This window comes from Cricetulus griseus, assembly GCF_003668045.3.
Source record: "Cricetulus griseus strain 17A/GY chromosome 1 unlocalized genomic scaffold, alternate assembly CriGri-PICRH-1.0 chr1_1, whole genome shotgun sequence".
Classification (NCBI taxonomy): Eukaryota; Metazoa; Chordata; class Mammalia; order Rodentia; family Cricetidae; genus Cricetulus; species Cricetulus griseus.
Genome location: NW_023276807.1, coordinates 83,576,622 through 83,597,167, shown reverse-complemented (window position 1 = coordinate 83,597,167; position 20,546 = coordinate 83,576,622). Strand labels below are relative to the sequence as shown.

The window sequence follows — 20,546 nt, the reverse complement described above, 5'->3', positions numbered from 1 at the left end:
CAATTGAAGGAGGATGGTACTTAGCTAGGAGTCAGTGAGCCTACCCTAGACTAAGACCAGAGTCTGAAGAATACCTGCTGCTGCCTTCTCCAGCAGAGGTCAGAGGGTTTCACACAGGTGTCGCCTGAATCAGGAGCTTCAACAGCCTAACCTCCCTACACTGGGACAGATGCCTCAGGTCTGGTTCATTGAGCTGGCTAGATAGACCTCAACAAAAGTGTAAGTGAAGAGGCCAGGCTCCTGAATATCGTGTGCATGTTCCACAAAAGAAGATGTTCACAGAAAGCTCTTAGACTGTCTGGCTTTTGTAAATGAAGAACTTGCATACAAGAGTGCCACATATTTTGATATTGGAAATATATGTGTTCAGACTGATCCTAGCAAAGGAAAGTTTGTGAAGGTTACTGCCTACATAAGGAACAGATTACGTCCTGATGTCAAAAGCTACCCACAACCAGCTCCTTGCTGCCCAGGTACACAACCCACAGAACCTTCGTACTCTGTGAAGGATTTTGACAAAATCCACAGCTGTTGCACAGATGAATGACCTGTTTGCTCATAGTCACCTAGAGCAGAAGTTGGGCTTGGAAGTTCTGCAACATCTGAAACACTGTAATCTTCAACTAGCCTCCAGGGCTGCTCTGCTCCCATCCTCAGGCCACACTTCACTGTATGCAGTGACTGACTTATGTCTCCTGGAAGCAGCTGTGGGGCCATGACTCTGCCCTGTCCTGCAGCCTCATGCTCCAGAGGGTCTGAAACAGCCTGTAAAACCAACATTGCTATCTTCACCTCTGGAGCTAACTTTCTGGATGAGTAGCTTGCTTTCTTTGACCCACAACTTGTATAAACCATGTTATTAGTTTGTAGGTGTTTGGAGTTGCTGTTCAAAGCCCTTTCTCTTATTTCTAACCCAGTTCTATTTCAGCTGGAGGAAACACATTGACTTGTGACCTGGCTTGCTTTCTGTTGTTGTGATAAACACCATGACCAAAAGCGACTTAGGGAAGAAAGGGTATATTTGGCTTACATGTCCTGATCGCCATCCACCACTGAGGGACTCCAATGCAGGAACTGTAACACAGGCCTTGGGGGTGGGGGTTGCTGCTTACTGGCTTGCTCTTCATAACTTGCTCAGCCTGCTTTCATAGACAGCCCAGGACTGCCTGCCCAGGGGTGACAGTGTTCATAGTGGCCTAGGCCCTTTCCATATCTATTGCTCATTAGGCAGAAACCACTCATTTGTCTACAGGCTAATCACATGGAGCCTTTGTCTCAGTTGAAGCTTCCTCTTCAAAGATGACCCTAGTTAATGTTGATGACAAAAACAAACCATCACAACTTGCTTTCCTGTAGTTTTCAGTTTTTTCCTTTGAGATAATGCCTTACTCTGTAGGCTTGGTTAGCCTGAAAATCACTATGTAGCTCAAGCTAGCCTCTGACTCCCAGCCATCCTCCAGCCTCAGCCTCCTAATTGTTGAAATTACACCAAACTTTTTTTTTTTCCGAGACAGGGTTTCTCTGTGGCTTTGGAGCTCTGTCCTGGAACTAGCTCTTGTAGACCAGGCTGGTCTCAAACTCACAGAGATCCACCTGCCTCTGCCTCTCTCGAGTGCTGGGATTAAAGGCATGCGCCACCACTGCCTGGCTACACCAAACTCTTTAACCACCACTCCTAACCCTTCCAAATTTTTGAGCCTTGGTTGGTGTGTTGATACTTACCCATTGCTGTGATAAAAAACACCACAATCAAAGGCAACATACAGGAGTGCAAGCTTGTTTCGGCTTGCAGTTCCAGAAAGAGAGCCCATCATGGGGGGAAGGTGAGGGAGCAGCAGAGATGACAGCATGAGGCAAGGCTGACCATAGTGACATGCATCTTCCAAAGCCATGCCTCCTGAAGGTTCCATAGCATCTCCCAAAGAATGCCATCAAATGGGGGCCAAGAGTTCAAATGCCTGATCCTATAGGGGAGGTTTCTAACTTAAACCTCCACATCCTCCAGGATGAAGCTCATTTGGGAGAGTGTCTGCCTAGCATGCATAAAGCCTTGGGGTTGATTCTAGCTCTAAGTAGACTGGAAACAGAAAAGAAAACAAAAACTTCAAAATTATTGAAACTTGTTTTATGGTGTAGAAGACAGCCAGAAATAAAGTCCACCTACTGGGAGACAATGCAGTTCTGATGCTAATGGAAGGTCTTAGGTCTGGGAAAGATTCCGTTCTCACTGTGAACCCGTGCACTGGAGTCTGGATTTTACAGAGAAGCCTGATGAGTTCAGTAAATGTGGATTCCCTCCTGAGAAAGCCAGCTGCCTCTCAATGGTCTCCACACAAGATGGCCCAGATTCTAATTGAAAACAAAACATTGCAGTCTTCAGGTATTTTCAAAAGCAGTGGCCATATGTTTGGATCCATATATATATTTTAGTGTAAAAACATAAATGAACATCTCAAGTCTTGGAATTAATTGTCTTGGGGGGGGGTTATGTTCCCATTTCAGAATTGAAAATCATTCATATTTTCCCTTATTTATACATGAATATATTTTAAAGGGAAACATAATCTGTTTTGCTCAATATCACTGACAATTTAGACCAAGTATAGTGGCATGTGCCTGCAACCCTAGGACTTGGGAGTCAGAGGAAGGAAAACTACTGCAAGTTCAAGGTCAACCTGAGCTACATGGTGAGTTTCACTACTACAGAGCAAGACCCTGTCTCAGAAACAGCAATAAATTTTTAAAAAGCAGTTTGTAGTCACCCGGTGTGTTGAAGTTAGGCCTTGTTGGAATCAGCCACAAGATTCAGCACATGAACAAACTGAAGTGACGTGTGCTTAGAATCATTAGGTATTGTACAGATACATTGCTGACCAGAATTTTTTTCATGCTGTTTGGGAATCAAACCAGGGCCTCAAACTTGCTAATCATAGGTTCTACCCATGACTTACATCTCCAAGACTTTTCTCTGTGTGTCTGTGTCCTGTGGTGTTTATGTGTGTAAGCCAGACACATTGATATTGGGTATCTTCCTCAGTTTAGTCTCCACATATTTTTGAGAACTCTCTCACCGAACCCAGAGCTCAGTAGCTGGCTAAACTTGCCAGCCAGCAAGCCCAGGGATTGTCTTGTCTCTGCCTTCTAGTGTTGGGTTACAGACACACTCCATGCCTGGCTCTTATGTCGGCACTGACAATAAGAAATGAAGTCTGAAAACTGAGGTTCTCATCCTGACACAGCTAGCCAACTGAACCATCTCCTCAACCCAAGAATAATACTTTTAAAGATGTATTCTATTTTTAATGCTGTGTCTGTGTCTGTGAACATGTGTACACAAGAGCAAGTGACCATGGAGGCCAGAAAAAGCATTAGATGCATCAAAGCTGGTTACAGGTAGCTGTCAGCTGTCTGATGGGGATACCAGGAACCAAACTGGTCCTCAAAAAAAGCAGTAAGGACTCTCAACCACTGAGCCTCTTTCCAGCAAGCCCCTCTGAGTATCTTTTAATATGTGTCTACAGACCTCAATAATTAGTAGCCTATTAAAAGAAATTGTCAGTTAGGCACCTATAATTCTAGCACTAAGCAGGCTGATGCAGGAGAATTAAAAGTTCATCAAAAAATAAACAAACAAACAAACAAATAAGGAGTGGTGGGTGGCTGGAGAGGTGGCTCAGCGGTTAAGAGTACTGGCTGCTCTTGCAGAGGACTTGGGTTCAGTTCTCAGCACCTGCATGGTGGCTCACAACTGCCTATAACTCTATTTCTAGGACATCTGAAGCCACCCTCTGGCCTCTGTGGGTATCAGGTACATATGTAGTAAAGTCTTTTTTAAAAGGTTGTTGGGACTGGAGAGATCGCTCAGAAGTTAAGAGGACCTGGGTTCAATTCCCAGCACCCACATGGTAGCTCACAACCATCTTTAACTCCAGTACCAGGGTTCCAAGGCCTCTAGTGGTCTTCTTGGACACCAGGCACACACATGATACACAGACATACATGGAGGCAAACCATCCAAATACATTTTTTAAAAACTAATTATCATTTGTATAAAATAAATGAAATAGGAAGTTTATTCCCTTCCCATCTTCTGGGGGTGGGGGTTTCCTGTCTCTTCTGAGCCCTCCTACCACTGACACCTGGTTTCTTTGTTTGGTTTTGTTGAGACAAGGTCTCACTATGAAGCCCAGGTATCCTGGAATTCATGGAGATCCTCCTGCCTCTGCTGGGATTAAAGGTGAGCTTCACCACACCCAGCAGACTTATTTTGGCTTGTTTTTAATTGTACACCAAGCAGTCCTCACACAACTGGAGCATATACATTCTTAACTGTGGGTAAGAGGATGGTGATAACAGGCCCTCAGAAAGCAGTGCTTGCCCACAAAGTTATCTGAGCATTTTTAAGCCATCATTTTTCATATCTTCTTAATATATTGAGCTGATATACCTCAAAGTAGCCAAGAGACCATTCATGACAAACCCTAAAGCTGTTTAGAAACAGTTATTATGGGACTGGAGAGATGGCTCAATGGTTAAGAGCACTGACTGCTCTTCCAGAGAACCTAGGTTCAATTCCCAGCAACCACATGGTGGCTCACAACTGTCTGTAACTCCAGTTCTATGGGACCCAACACCCTTACACAGACATACATGAAGGAAAAATGTACACAAAATAAAAATAAATAAGTTATTAAAAGAAAGCCCAAGAGGCATTTCATTAAAAAAAGAAATGATTTATGCTTCCCAACACCAATTTTTTTCTCAATCTTTCTTTCTAAAATAATCACAAGTCTAGATGCTCCAGACTGATTAACAGTTCCAATTTGCAACACTTCGATGATAGCTCAATCCCTTGCATCTGGTAAGTGTTTTTCAATTAAACTTCCTTGGCATACCACGATAAATTTTGTTTTATAAAAATGTGAGGTTGGATGTGTAGCTCAGAGATAGAGCATTTGTCCAGCAAGTATATGTGAGACCTTGGGCTGAATCCCCAACTCAAGCCCCAGACCCCCAACACACACACACACACACACACACACACACACACACTACGGTGGAAGCAGGATCATTGGGAATTCAAGGACAAAAAGATAGACTAGGCTACATAGAGTCTGTCAAAACCCCTAGCAACAGTGGTGGTGGTGGTGGTGGTAGTGGTGCAAGCCTTTTAATCCCAGCAGTTGGGGTGGAGGCAGGGGTGCAAAGGCAGGTAGAGCTCTGAGTTCAAGCCCAGCCTGGTATACAGATAAAGTTCCAAGTCAGCTACGGCCACACAGAGAAACCCTGTCTCAAAAGAACCAAGAAAGAAAGAAAGAAAGAAAGAAAGAAAGAAAGAAAGAAAGAAGGGAGGGAGGGAGGGAGGGAGGGAGGGAGGGAGGGAGGGAGGGAGGGAGGGAGGGAGGGAGGGGAGGGAGGGAGGGAGGGAGGAGGGAGGGAGGGAGGGGGAGGGAGGGAGGAGGGAGGAGGGAGGGAGGGAGGGAAGAAGGAAGGAAAATTAAACTCTGTGGTCTTTCTGCCCTGGAGTTCTTCAAGTGTTTGTCCTGACCTATTGTTTCTTTCTTTCTGAGACAGGTATTTTCCTGTAGCCCAGGCTAACTTTGACCTCACTTGTAGCCAAGGCTATCCTCTACCTGGTAACTCTTCTGCATCAGTTTCCCAGAAGCAGGCGTTCCAGGTGTGAGCCACCAGGCTGGGCCCGCCTGGAACTTTTCATTTTAAGTTATACCATTGGATTAAAACCTCCTGTGCCCTGCAGATAACTCCCATGGTTCCCTGTGCTCCCTCTTCTTCCTGAGGACTACTTTTGTCTTGCTTTGAGATAGTGTTTCATGTACTCCAGACTGATTACAATCTGGAATTTCTTGTCCTCCTGCCTCTGTCTCTCAAAGACTGTGACAGCAGGAGTACATCACCATGTCTGGCTTTTGGCATCTACTTTTTGGACAATTGTTCCTATTGTCCATTACTGTAGGAGTCTCTCTAGTGACTCCTTCTCACTCCCTTTTTAGTTTAATCCTCTGTTGCAATTTTCCTTATAATCCCTGAGGTAAGTGCTGGTGTATCACCCAGATCACCCCTCAGCTTCGGGGAAGGATGGGAGTGACAGCTCCCATATACCTTCTCTCTGGGAATTGCCTTCCTGCAGATAGAGCCACCTCCCCCAAGGACATGTCCTGGAGGACAGCCTGCAGGCCCGAATCTGATGACTATTCAACACAGGGATGAGGAGAGCCCATGGGCGACATACGCTCACTCCACAATCACTTTGGTTTTGTTGTGATTACATCAATGCCTTCTCCAGAGTTCTACAGATGTTAAGTTGGAAAACACACATTCATAATCATCTGCGCAGAAATCTTCATGTCTATCTGTTTCCTGGACAATCCAACCTAAGAGAGTTTGGTGCAAAAAGTGGCTTGAGGAAATAGATCCCAAAGCTGAGGTCATAACTAGATAGTGAAGTGCTTACCCAGCATGCACAAGCCCCTGGATTTAATTCCCAGGACCACATAAAGCCAGATTTGGTGGCATATACCTATAACTGTGATCCTAGCACTCATGCAATGTAGTCAGGAGCATCAGAAGTTCAAGGTTATCCTCAGCCACCCTGGGCTGTGCACTACTCAATCTCAAAACAAAACAGCAACAACAAAAATGACCTTTAATGCTAATACTAGATTTTGGAACTGGATCACATATTTTCCATCTGGCAGTGAAGACTCCGTCACTGGAGAACTACCAGCTCCCAGCTTGCAATAAACTGCTGACAGTTTTCACTAGCAAACTTGGATAGAATACTCCAAGGGAATGAGCCACCCAGGGTTTTGGCAGATTGGGGAAGACTAATGATAGGAAAATGGAATTGGGTGGTTCTGAGTATCATTGCTTCACCTTAGAAAGGCACCAGGCCACTAGACGTGGCAGCAAGTACCTTTACCCACTCAGCCATCTCAAGGGCCCTTGTCTGCTGTCATCTGTGGATGTATATGACTACTGCTTCAGTTCCTGTTGCATAGACTTCCCTGTGAATCATGGAAATGCTTTCTCCTGCAAGTTGTCAGGATATTTCATCATAGCCATAGGAAATAAACCTAAAATTATATGAGCACTGGTGACCAAGTCCAGGTCCTCAGACTTGTATGGCAAGCACATAACTGGGTCATTCCCCGAGCCATGTTTGACTGTTTGTTAGTTTCATGTAACCCAGGCTGGCCTCTTGCTCACTATGTAGCTGAGGCTGGTCTTGAACTTCTGATCACAGACATTGAAATCTTGATCACACATACACACACCTGGTGTGTATGAAGACTTACTATCTCTTCTAGGCAGAAGACAGAAAAAGAAGGGGAAAATCCTCAAAGTAGGACTCTTCACCTAAGTATAAGAACACCAGGGCTAGTGAGTTCCATTCCGGGGACCCATATGATGAAAAGAGAACATTGATTCCCTCAAGTTGACCTGTGACCCCAAAGCCCAAGCTCTCCTCCCTGATGCCAAAATGAACAAGTAAATAAATAAATAAATAAATAAATTTTTAAAAGAGTAGCATAATTTAAAGTGTTTTAGCCTAAGCAGGTCTGATGTGTCAAAGTCCATATCCTGGGGTCTGGAGGGATGGCTCAGTGGGTAGAGTCCTCACTGTAAAAGCACGAAGCTCCTGAATCTAGGCGAGCATTCCAAAACAGATTACCAAAAGCAGCAGCCCTACTCTTGAGGTAATGGGGAGGGCAAACAGTACCTCACAAAGAGCATCAGTGGTAGGAAAAATGTCATGGAGAACATCTAGGCAAACTCTACTGGCAAATCACAATGGAGATCACTAGAGTACTGGAGCAAAAAGATGCTCCTTGAATTCAAGTTAGAATTTTATGAGCATTTGAAAACTAGCTCCTTTGTGTAAATGTACCACATTTTCTTTATCCATTCTTCAGTTGAGGGACATCTAGGTTGTTTCCAGTTTCTGGCTATTATTAATAAAGCCACAATGGACATAGTTGAGCAAATGTCCTTGTGGTAGGGTGGAGTGTCCTTTGGGTATATGCCCAGGATTGGTATAGCTGGGGCCAAAAGTAGATAGATTCCCAGTTTTCTGAGGAACCACCATATTGATTTCCATAATGGCTGTACAAGTTTGCACTCCCACCAGCAGTGGAAAAGTGTTCCTGCAGCTGAGGCCTCAGACATCGCATGGGAACCTTCAGCTGAGGCCTCAGAGTTATGAATGGCAAGAAGAAAACCTAGTGGTGTTTCAAAGAATGCTGATGAGACTCTCAGAAGAAATTCTGCTAACCCCAGAAACCCAGAAGTATGACTCATCCTGAGAATTCATTTTATTAGCCAATCAACTTGTGACGTCATAAGTGCTGTTCTTTTGCTGCAGCGACCGGTAATGAAACGCGACAGAGGAGTGAGTGAGAGCAAGCAGGCAAAAAACAAAATCTTCCTTCTCCCGTTCTTTGTAGAGGCTGCCACCAGAAAGTGTGGCCAAGATTAAAGATGGCTCTTCCCATCTCAAAATATCTGGATTAAAGGTGGGTCTTTCCACTTTCAACTAATTCCCAAAAATGACTTCATGAAGAAAAATCCCTCACAGGTGTACCCAATCAATTTGGTTTTAGTTAATTCCAGATGTTGACAACCAAGAACAGTCATCACAGGTGAGGAAAGGGTTTATTTGTCTTACAGGTTACAGGCCATCATCAAGAAAAGCCAAGGCCAAGAGCTTGAATCAGAATCCAGCAGAGGAACACTGCTTACTGGCTTCCTGCAGCCTTGTATTCAGCTACCTTTCTGATGTAGCCCAGGTCCACCTGCCTAGGTATAACACTGCCCACCGTGGGCATGGCCCTCCCACATCAATTATCAAGAAATACCCACAGACCAATCTGATGGAAGCAATTATTCAGCTGAGGTTCCCTCTTCTCAAGTGACTCTAGTTTTGTATCAAGTTGACAGCTATGTCACTGGGGGTGGGCTCTGAGATTTCAAATGCTCAAGCCAGGCCCAGTGTCACTCTCTCTTCTGGCTGCATGTGGATCCAGATGTAGACCTCTCAACTTCTTTCCAACACCATGTCTGCCTGAGTGCCACCATACTTCCACCCTGCTGATAATGGACTAAACCTGTGAACTATAAGCCAGCCCCAATTAAATGCTTTCCTTTATGAGAGTTGCCATGGTGATGGCATCTATTCACAGCAATAAAACTCTAACTAAGACAAGGGAGTAGAAAGAATGTAAGAGCCAGAGGAAGCAGAGGAGTGCTGTAGAATGCTGGCACAGCATGGAACATGGCTGCTGTAATCTTTTCTTTCCATAAATATTTTGTTATTAAAAATGTTTTCAATTACTTTAAAAATTTAAATAAATATTTTTAAACATTTAAAATAACTTTTAAAATTATTCATACATTATATTTTTATCATATTTTCCCCTCCCCCCAACTTCTCTCAGATCCTCCCCACCATAGTACTCTTGAACTCACAGCAGTTGTCATTACGCACACAATTATGGCTGTCAACACCTGCTGTGGAAGGCTCATGAGGCACCACCCCTCGAAAAGGAGCTATAGGCAATTCATGGTTGCTGAGAAGGAGGACATTCTCATTATTGATATAGCCACTGTGTTAAGTCTCTCTCTGTCTCTGTCTGTGTCTCTGTCTCTCTCTCACACACACACACACACACAACAACAACAACAACAACAACAAAGCCATGAAAGTAGAAAAGTAGAAAGGGACATAGCTTCACTATGTGGTCCTGGCTGGCCTAAAACTTAATATGCAGACCAGGCTGGCGTCAAAGTCACAAAGATTTCTTCCTGTGGTGGGGTTAAAGGTGTGTGTCCCATGCCTGCTGAGTTATGATCTCACATCCCACAAAGTACTTTCACTAGAATGCTAAGTGCAGAGCCCTCCTCTGTCAAGCCCACAAATGCAAGGGATTTCTTTGTTCCGTGGTGTCACAGTGACACCTCCACCCCCATGTCTGGCACCTGAAACCCACCTCAAAGCATCTCTCTGTCAATACTAGAAAGAATCTTTATTATCTAAAGATGTGTTTATTTTTTTACTTTATATGTGTAAGTATGTATGTGCCTGGTGTGTGTGCCTATGTGCCTGGTGCCTGAAGAGGTTAGAAGAGGGGGCCAGATGCCCTGTAAATGGAGTCACAAATGGCAGCTGCCATGTTGGTGCTTGGATCTGAACCAGGGTCCTCTGGAGGAGCAGCAAGTGCTCTTAACCCCAGCTCTCTAAGCTCCAGAATCTGTATTTTTTAAAGCATCTGGTATTATGGTCCTGTCCTTCCATCTTACCACTGGAGAGAAAAAAAACCTAACATGAGACTGCTCTGCCAAGGCAGAGACTCTGCAAATGGCTGAAGAAAGCTGGAGACAAATCTCACCCAGCAAGAGCACAGGTTGCTCTTCCAGAGGACCCAGTTCAAGCTACACAGACACTCCAAGGACCCAGAAGTGCAGGCCACACATGCCCATACACCGCTATTGTCTGGGAAGGAACTGTTCTCCCTGGAAGAGCTGCTGAAGGTCTGACAACCTGTAGGAGAGATGGGTAAAGAAGAGAGTATCTTGGTCAATGCTGCTCAATTATGTATGCCAGTTGTTCTCTTATTAAACCTAACTTTATGCCAGGGCCCCAAAGATGAACTGGGGGAGGGAGTGACACTGAACCTCTTTATATGGTTCTCTTCCAGTTGTGGATATAATGAATTACTGAAGAAGTCTCTTTGATCTGCTATTCAAACAAATAAAGTTGGCTCTTGGCCACTGAGCCTCATGTCCTGAGTTCAATCCCTAGGACACACTGTGCAAGAAGAGAACCAACTCCCACCCCACACACTATGGCATGCACACCACACACACTAAAATAAATGTAATTTTTAAAGATTTTTTTATTTTGTATTTATTTGAGTATTTTGCATGCAAGTATGTCTGTGTACCACATGCATGTCTGGTGCCCATGGAAGCCAGATGAGGGTACTGGAACTGTAATTATAGACAGCTTTGAGCACTATATAGGTGCTGGGAATTGAACCTGAGAGCTGTGGAAGAGCAGCCAGCACTCTTAACCCCTGAGCCATCCCTTCAACCCCAATGAATGTAATTTTTATTTGTTTGTTTTTTGAGACAGGGTTCTCTGTGTAGTCTTGGCTGTCCTAGAACTTACTCTGTAGACCAGACTGGCCTCCAGCTCACAGAGATCCACTCTGCCTCTTGAGTGCTGGGATTAAATGTGTGTGCCACCACCGTCCAGCAATAAATGTAATTTTTAAAGGGGGGGAAAAGAAAAGTAAGATCCAACTTATCTGTTCTCTCTAAGAAGCTCAATTAACTAGGAAAAATATTCAAACATGGAGGGTCAAAAGTTGGAAATCGCCGGGTCTTGGTGTCGGGCTCACGGATCTGTGAGTCTGGGGATAGGCTGTAAAGTTTAGGAAGCTGCTTCTGTCACTCCGGCTCCCGAATCGCCCGGCAGCTGGGCCAAGTGGGGAGTGGCAGTGCCGGGGTTTGAACTCGACCGAGAGCTAGGAAAGGCGTAGCAGGGCCGAGATGAGCCAGTCTTTGGTTTGCCCCGAGACAGTGAGCAGGGTGAGTTCTGTGCTTAATCGAAAAAGCCGGCAATTTGGGAAGAAACATCTTTTTGACCAGGATGACGAGTCATGCTGGAACTCTGACCAGGACCACTCCCAGTGGGTGACACTCGAGTTTCCCCAGTGTGTTCACATCACAGCTGCAGGTGCAGTTCCAGCGCGGCTTCTCCAGTCGCCACAGCTACCTGGAAGGTTCACAGTCTGGGAACCACTCAGCAAGACTGTGGACTTCTACCCTGAGGACACAAACGCCCTTCAAACCTTCTCCATCCCCACTGTGGAGGTGGACCGACTGAAGTTGACCTTTGAGGACACCACCAACATTTTTGGCCTTGTGGTTATCTACCATCTGCGGATGCTGGGTGAGAAAGCAGTGTAATAGCTATTGGCGGCCACCTCCTCCAGGAAGCCCCCCCCCCCGAGACACCCAGAAGCCCTTCAAGTTCACAGATTTATTGGTTCCTGTTGGGGAGGGCCCTTTCCCACCACTGTCCAGGAGCTGCCTCAAGCCAGTTGTGGGAGACTGGTTTATTCCCTGAGTGCCTGGGTTCCCAATAGGCTGTCTTCACTCAGGGTCTGCAGGCCCCAGAGTACTCTGGAACAGTTTCAGGATATGGGTCTCCAACACCTGTTGCTCTGTGGGAGGAGGTTGGAGTGGGTGAGGGGAGTGGAACCGCGCTGCTCAACCTCAAATGTAAAATGGAGGCCGTGAGCAGCAATGAAGAGAGACCCAGAAGGTGGTTCAGACCGGCCTGGAAGCTGGGACCCTTCCCAGGTGGGAAGGGCGGCCAAGGACTAACCTTGAGAATAGGCTATTTTAAGACAAGGCCTGCCTAGCTCCCCTCCACTATCCTGCTCTTGCTATCCACTGAGTCAAAGCAATACCAGACCCTCAGCCAATGTGGCCACACAATTGTAGCTCTCCTAGCCTCCAGAGCCATAAATCCAAATAAAACTTTTTTTATCTCTTGTTAAAAAAAAAAGTTGGAAATCATACTACTCAACACATGGAAGTGCCAAACAAGCTGGTGTAGCAGTTCTCATATCTGACAAAGCAGCCTCAAACCAAAACTAGCCAGAAGAAATAGAGGACCACTGTGCATTAACAAAGGGAGCAATACATCAAGAGATATGGCCATTGTAAATATTTATGCACCAAATCACACGCCCCCAATTTCATAAAATAAACACTAAAAGGCATAGTATCACATAGATCCTGACACAGTAGTGGTGGAGAACTCCAATACCCTATTCTCACATCTAGGTAAGTTTTCTAAATTAAAAATTAATAAAGAAACAAACTAATTAATAAAATAGACAAACTAGATTTAATGTAAGATAAGGAGCACACATTTTTCTCAGCAGCACATGGACCATCTCTAAAATTGAGCACACTGCAAGCCACAAAGCAGGCACTAATAAATATAAAATAATTCAAAATAATTTCCTGCATCCCATCAGACCACATTGGAATAAAGCTAGAAAACAACAGCAATACTAACTTCAGAAAATGCACAAATACTTGGAGACTAAATAATGTACCTTGAAATGAACAGTAGGCTGGTCATTGAAGAAACTGGGGAGAAACTTGACATTCCTAGAATCAAATGACAATGGAAATACAACCTAAACCTACCTGTGACAGCTGTTCTTGGTTGCCAACCAACTATATCTGGACACAACCTACCTGTGACAGCCGTTCTTGGCTGTCAACCAACTACATCTAGAATTAACTAAAGCCCAAGTGGCTGGGTGCACCTGTGACAGCTGTTCTTGGTTGTCAACAATTACATCTGGAATTAACTAAGACCCAAGTGGCTGGGCACACCAATGAAGGAGTTTTCTTGATTAAATCATTTGAAGTGGGAAGACCCACCTTTAATCCAGATCTTTTGAGGTGGAAAGACCTACCTTCAATCTGGGTCACACCTTCTAGTGGTAACCTGGAAGAAGGAAGGTTTTGTTGTTTGCCTGCTTGCTGTCATTCTCCTTGGCAAGTCCATTCCTTCACTGCCATGAGAGCCTACTTCTACTGAAGACAAGCTATGACAGTCAGCATTGCGGACTGAACAACTAGTGGAGTCTTAGACCTTCCATTCATAGGCAGCCATTGTTGGATTAGTTGGACCACAGTCTGTAAGCCATGCTAATAAATCCTCATTATATGATATATAAACTCAATCTATCAGTTCTGTTCCTCTAGATGACCCTGATTAATACATTATCTCAGAGCCTCTGGGATACAGTCACGACAGCCCTAAAGGGAACGTTTATAACTGATACTCACATTTTAAAAGCCAGAGAGATCTCAAATAAATAACCTAATGATGCACCTCAAGGCCCCAGAGAAGCAAGAAGCCAAAGCCACATGCATCAGACAGAAAGAAATGAATAACAGAGGAGAAACTAATGGAATAGAAACTAACACACACACACACACACACACACACACACACACAAGAAACTAAAACACAATGCATAGAATTAATCAAAGAATTGTTTCTTTGAAAAGATTAACAAGACTGATCATTCCAAACACAAAAAAAGGGAGAGAACACTCAAATTAATAAAATTAGACATAATCAAACTAGATACTTTAAAAAAATAAAAAATAAATAAAATTAGACATGAAAAGGGAATTGCTACATTGTCCAGTGAAATTTGAATCACAGGGGAAAACCTTTAAAATTTATATTCAAATCGTTTGTTAAATCTAGAGTAATGGATACATTTATAAATGCATATGACTCATCAAAATTAAAGCCAAAAGATATAAACTATTTATATTTTTTTTCAAGACAGGATTTATTTGTGTAACACTGGCTATTTATATTTTTAAGCAAAGTGAAAATAGAATTATTAAGGAAAGAGAAAAAAGCCAAAGAATGGAAAGAGGGACAAGGAGAAAATACCCAACATTAAGAGTGAGATTGAAGCAGTGATAGAAAGTCTCCCCACAATGAAAATCCCATGCTAAATGGATTTACTACTGAATTCTACTGAACTTTTAAGAAAGACTTTAACCCCAATACCTATAAGCTATTCTACAGAACAGAAAGGGAAGAAACATTCCCAAACTCACTCTATGAAGCCAGTGTAACCAAAAGCACATAAAGACACAACAAAGGAAACTGTAGGCCAATCTCTCTGATGAGCACAGATGCAAAAATTCTCAACAAAATACTTACAAACTTAATTCATGAACATAACAAAAAGATAGTACATTGAGGCAAAGTTGGCTTCATCCCAGGGACACAACAAAGTTTCAGCCTGCACACCTGAATTAATATAATACACCATATTAATTGACTTAAAGACAGACTCGTATGATCACCTCAATAGATACAGGAAAGGTATTCAACAAAGCTCTAATGGCCTTGATGATAAAAAGCACTTTAGAAACTGGAAGTAGAAATAGCATACCTCTCCATACTATAGGCTATCTCTGACACTCCTTAGTCAACATTATACCAAGTGGGGAAAACTCAAAGTATTTCCCAAAACCAAGAGTAAGACAAAGATGCCTTTCTACATTTTTTATTAAATACAGTACTGGAAGTCTTAGCTAGAGCAATAAGACAAGAAAAGCAAATGCAAGGTTTAAAAATAGGAAAGGAAGAAATTGAAGTGTCCTTATTCACATATGATATGATTCTATACATATCCTAAAGACTCCAGCAGTTAGTTGAGAGGCAGAGGCAGCCAAATCTCTGAGTTTCAGGCCAGCCTGGTCTACAGAGCAAATTCAGGACAGCCAGAGCTACACAGAGAAACCCTGTCTTGGAAAGCGTAATTAATTAATTGACAAATAAATAAATAATGAATGTTTAAAAATGAGATGCTAAAACCCTAAAGGAAAAAAATTTAGGATGTAGAAATCTGAACTTCCCCAACATTGTTTTATTAATTATTTTGGAATTTCATAATGCCCCTCGGTCACACTCACTTCCCATCCCTTCCAGGTTCACCCTCCCATCCTTGGATGAACCCCTGGCCCTGCGCGCGTGCGCTCCGCAACAAATACACCAAGTCCACTTTGTGTTGCCCCTTTACTCATTGGAGCACGGCCAAACTCCGAAGGCCAGCCCCATAAAGAAAACTGGGTCCTTCCCCACCTCCCCGGCCAGAAACTGTCAACTGTGAAGAGCTACACTTCATCATCTTTATCACAGTTTTTAAGGACTCTCTTCAATGGCTTCCTCTCTGGACTGTTTCCTTCGGGCACTCATGGTGGTGGTGGGGGGGGGGAGTGGGCAATAGAGGAGAGGTTCTCACAAAAGCCTACAATGTCTGCCATGCTTAGTTATGAGTCTGCAGTCATTGATCTCATTGCAAAAGAAGCTTCCCTGGCCATGGCAGCTGGTGGCCCCGAGGGTACCCTGGTGTAACTTTGATGTTTGTAACCTGCAGGCATTGCCAAGGCCCCACACTTTCCTCCCTGAAACAGCAGGGCAAGCACAGGTGGCTCCATTGTGGGTTGAGCGGTGGCACCTTTGTCCTTTGTCCAGCACAGCTGTGCTCCCCGTACCTGTTCTAGTTCCTCTTCTCACCACCAAGCACGCCACTCCACTCTGCCATCCTTTTTTTTTTTTTTTTTTTCCAGTTCCGTGAAATTACTTTTTAAACGTAAGTGTCTTCCCGTAAGACCTGACATTTCTTAGTTGTTCCCGAGATACCGCTCTGCGGGGTCATCCTCCACTGCTTCGTCTCCCCAAGAAGCATTGTGGGCCTCCCGGGAGCGGCCCACAGCCTATGGGTACTGGTGGCCACTGCAGCTTGAATCTGAGTTCCGTCAAGAAGCTTCTGAGTGGGATTCTGGTAGCACAGGATATGCCCCAAGAATTAACAAATGGGATTGTGTGAAGTTAAAAGCCTTCACCGAGCCGAAAAGATGACTCAACGGTTAAGAGCATTTGTAGCTCTTGAAGAGGCCCTGGGTTCAGTTCCCAAAGACCACGCAGTAGCTCACAACCATCCATAACTCCAGTTCCAGGGGAATCCGGTTTCTGCAGGAACCAGGTGTGCACGTGGTACACATACATCCTTGCAGGCATAATATTCATACAAATAAAATAAATAAATCTGATTTCAAGAAGTCTTCATGGCAAAAAGAGCTGTCAACAGAGTGTTCAGACAGCCAAAATTAGGAGAAAATCTTCACTAATTATATTTCAGCCAAGGGACTAGTATCTAGAATGTAAATGCCTGTAAACACACACACACACACAACACACACACACACACACACACACACACACACAAATAAATAGATAAATAAATGTTTACAAAGTTTTAAGGGCTGGAAAGTGGGGTCAGTAGTTGTTCTTACAGAGGATCTGGATTCAATTCCCACACTCACATGGGAGCTCATAACTGTCTGTAACTCCAGCTCCAGGAGATCTGACGTGTTCTTCTGACCTCTGCAAGCACCAGACATGTATACAGTGCACAGACGTACATGCAGGGAAAACCCACATGCACATAAAATAATAAAATAAATCTTTCTTTCTTTCTTTGTTTTTTGAGACAGAGTTTCTCTAATATAGCTTTGGGTGTCCTGAAACTAGTCTATAGACTAGACTGGCCTTAAACTCAGAGATCCACAAATATAAATTATTTTTTAATTAAAAATAGAACCACCATATGACCCAGCTATAGCTCTCCTGGACATACTCAAAGGACTCCACATCCTGCCACAGGCATGCACATTCTCGTGTATTGCAGCTTTTTTCACTACAGCCAGGAAATGCAATCAGCCTGAGTGTCTACCAACAATGGATGGATAATGAAACAAAGGACATATACACAATGGAATTTTATTCAGCTGTGAAAAAAAGCAGTATTATGAGATGTGTAGGAATTTGGGATGGACCTGGAAAGAGTACATTAAGTTTGGTAGGTGTAGCGTTTTTTTTGAAAGAGAAATGTCCCCCATAGTCTCAGGTGTTTAAATACATGGTCCCCAGTTGGTGGCGCTGTTTGGGTAGGATTAGGAGGTGTGGCCTTTTTGAAGTGGGCTTTGAGGTTCACAAAACTTCCCCATCCCCTGTTTGCTTCCATGCTTTACACCTGCTGCCATGATACAAGCCATGACAGGCCCTTATCCCTCTGGAATCATAAGACCAAATAAACCCTCCCTTCTATAAGTTGCCGTTGGCCATAGTATTTTATCACAGTAATGGAAAAGTAATGAATACAGCAACCCAAGCTCAGAAAGGCAAACACCGTATGTCCTCCCTCAAACGTTGACCCTAGCTTCTAATTGTTAAATATGTGTAGTTAGGTGGGCGTAAGTGTGGGCAGAGGCCAGAAAACTAGAAATGAACCCATAAATAGGGAAGAAAAGAAATAGAAGCTGGGGGGTAGGGCAATAGAACACCAGAACACGTGACATGGAAGTGTAAAGGAGAATACTGGGAGTAGAGGGTGCAGCAGGGACAAGGGGCAGGGAGATGAGAGGGAGGAAGTGTGGGAGGGGAGGAACAAAGCTAATTATACATGAAAATTCTGTAAGGAAAACTGTTACTCTGTAGACTAATTAAAAACAAATTAAATGCCAGGTGTGATGGTATGCTCCTTTAATCTCAGCAATTGTGGGGCAAAGGCAGGCAGATCTCTGTGAGTTCAAAGCCAGCCTGGTTGGTCTACATAGCAGGATCCAGGCCATCTAGGGCTACATAACGAAACCACTTCAAAAACAAAAGCAACCACAAAACTTTTTCTAAAAAAAATAAAAAAATAAAAAATAAAAATAAATAAATAAATAAATAAACAAAGCAAAAAACTGAACATACTGACTCCCACCTATAATCCAAGCACTCAGGAGGCTGAGGCAGATGGAGCAACATGAGTTCACACCCCATCTGGACTACACAGTGGGTCTAGGTCAGCCTGGTCTACAGAATGAAACCCAGAATCTATGGTGATATATTACTTAGGCTTTATTAAAACTTGCCTAAGGATTCAGAAAGAAAGTCAACCATAAACTATAGAGGTCAGGCAGTGGTGATGCTCACTTTTAATCCCAGGTCTCAGGATTAAGAGGTACACGGATCTCGGTTAGTTCAAGGCCACACTGACTACATGAAATTGATGCAGTCTTAAAAGAAACAGCTCACCCAAAGGTGATCTCAGAACCTGGGGTCACACACCTTTAATCCCAGCACTAGGGAGGTGGAGACAGCAGAGATATGGCTGGGTGGAGAGAGGAATATAAGGAGGAGGAGACAGGAACTGAGAGCTTTTGCCTCTGACGATTCATGGGACAGGATTGCCTTTCCGCTTGGCTGCTATGCTTCTCTGATCTTCAGCTTGAAGCTTGAACCCCAATATCTGTCTCTGGGTCGTTTACTTTTTGTGCTACAACAGTCAGAATAAAGCCGGGCGATAGTGGCTCACACCTTTAATCCCAGCACTTGGGAGGCAGAGGCAGGTGGATCTCTGTGAGTTCTAGACCAGCCTGGTCTACAAGAGCTAGTTCCAGGACAGCCTCCAAAGCCACAGAGAAACCCTGTCTCAGAAAAAAAAAAAATCAAAATAAGAGTGAAGATATCTTCATCCCTCAAGGGAAGTTTACAGTGCCATTTGAACTATTTTACCGGCTGCCATTTGGTGACTGGCCTTGTCATCCAGAGTTCTTCTCTTGTTTCAGGGCCTTGGAACTACTTGGGATATTGTATCCTTCATGCCATAGACCTTGTCAACTCGGAAACTGTTTTGAAGAAATTGGAGTTTGATGAACTGTCTGCCCTGTGATAGGGAATTGTGTTGGTCCTTTGAGGCTCTGTGGAGCCATTTGAGACATAGAAGCAAGGGTGTTGAGGAGATCTCCATTGTAACTGTGTAACCAAAAATAAATAAATAAAACTACATCACAAAAAAAGAAGAGTGAAGAAATTTATTGGCTCATGTGACCTCGAGCAACCACAATGTATTAGATTACTTACTAGCAGGCCAGGTGGGGAGTGTGTACTTGCTATACTTCCTGCCTCATGTAGGTCAGTACTGCAGTTGGAGAACACTGCAGAAAAGTTATGCAGTGCACTGATGGACGCAGTATAGGGAGTCTATTAAATCAGTGTCACATTCTCTCCCATTCTTAGGATCTCGAACGACTATCATTTCACTCCCTGCATTTTTAAAATTTTATTTAAAAATCAGATTTTTTAAAAATGTATTTCTATTAATGTTTTGCCTGCCTCCTGTGTACCATGTACGTGCCTGATGCCCTTGGAGGTCAGAAGAGAGCATTGGATCCGCTGGAACTGGAGTTACTGATGGTTGTGTGCCACCATGCAGGTGATAGGAACTGAGCATGGGTCTTTTTGCAAGAGCAACAAGTGCTCTTAACTGCTGAGCCATGGCTCTAGCCCTTTAAAAAAATTTCTCAGCCAGGAAGTGCTGGCACACATGTCTGTAATCCCAACACTTGGGAGGCGGAGGCAAGTACGTTCGAGTCCAGCCTAGTCTACAAAGTGAGTTCCAGGACAAACAGGGCTATTATATAGAGAACCCCTGTCTCGAAAAAATTTCCCATTTAGTGTGTGTGTGTGTACATGTGTGTACACATTTGTCTGTCACAGGATGCATGTAAATGCCAAAAGACAACTTTTAGGAGTGAAAGTTTTCTCCTTCTACCATATGGGTACCAGGTATCAGAGTTGGGTCATCAGGCAAGAGCCTTCACCTGCTGAGTGAAGGCCTAAATGCATTTTCAACTTCTTGTAAAATCTGTGTTTTCCAGACCTGCACAGTTCCCATGCTGAGATAATAGCACTGCAAGGTTTCCAGTCCATCCCTGCCTTGAGAGCCACATGCAGTGACTGAATCCCTGACGTCAGACAGCTAGGCTGCCACTCTCAAGGCACACCAGGTGTGTCAGCAGCTTTAACCTCTGCAGGAAGAACATCCAGGACATCTTCAGAGATGGAAATC

The 20,546-nt window shown here is 43.9% G+C and overlaps 1 pseudogene; it reads left to right on the top strand.

The window, feature by feature from the left end:
* The first annotated feature begins 11,571 nt into the window (after nucleotides 1-11,571).
* On the top strand, nucleotides 11,572-11,991 carry LOC100771003 (annotated as a pseudogene).
* The last annotated feature ends 8,555 nt before the right edge of the window (nucleotides 11,992-20,546 follow it).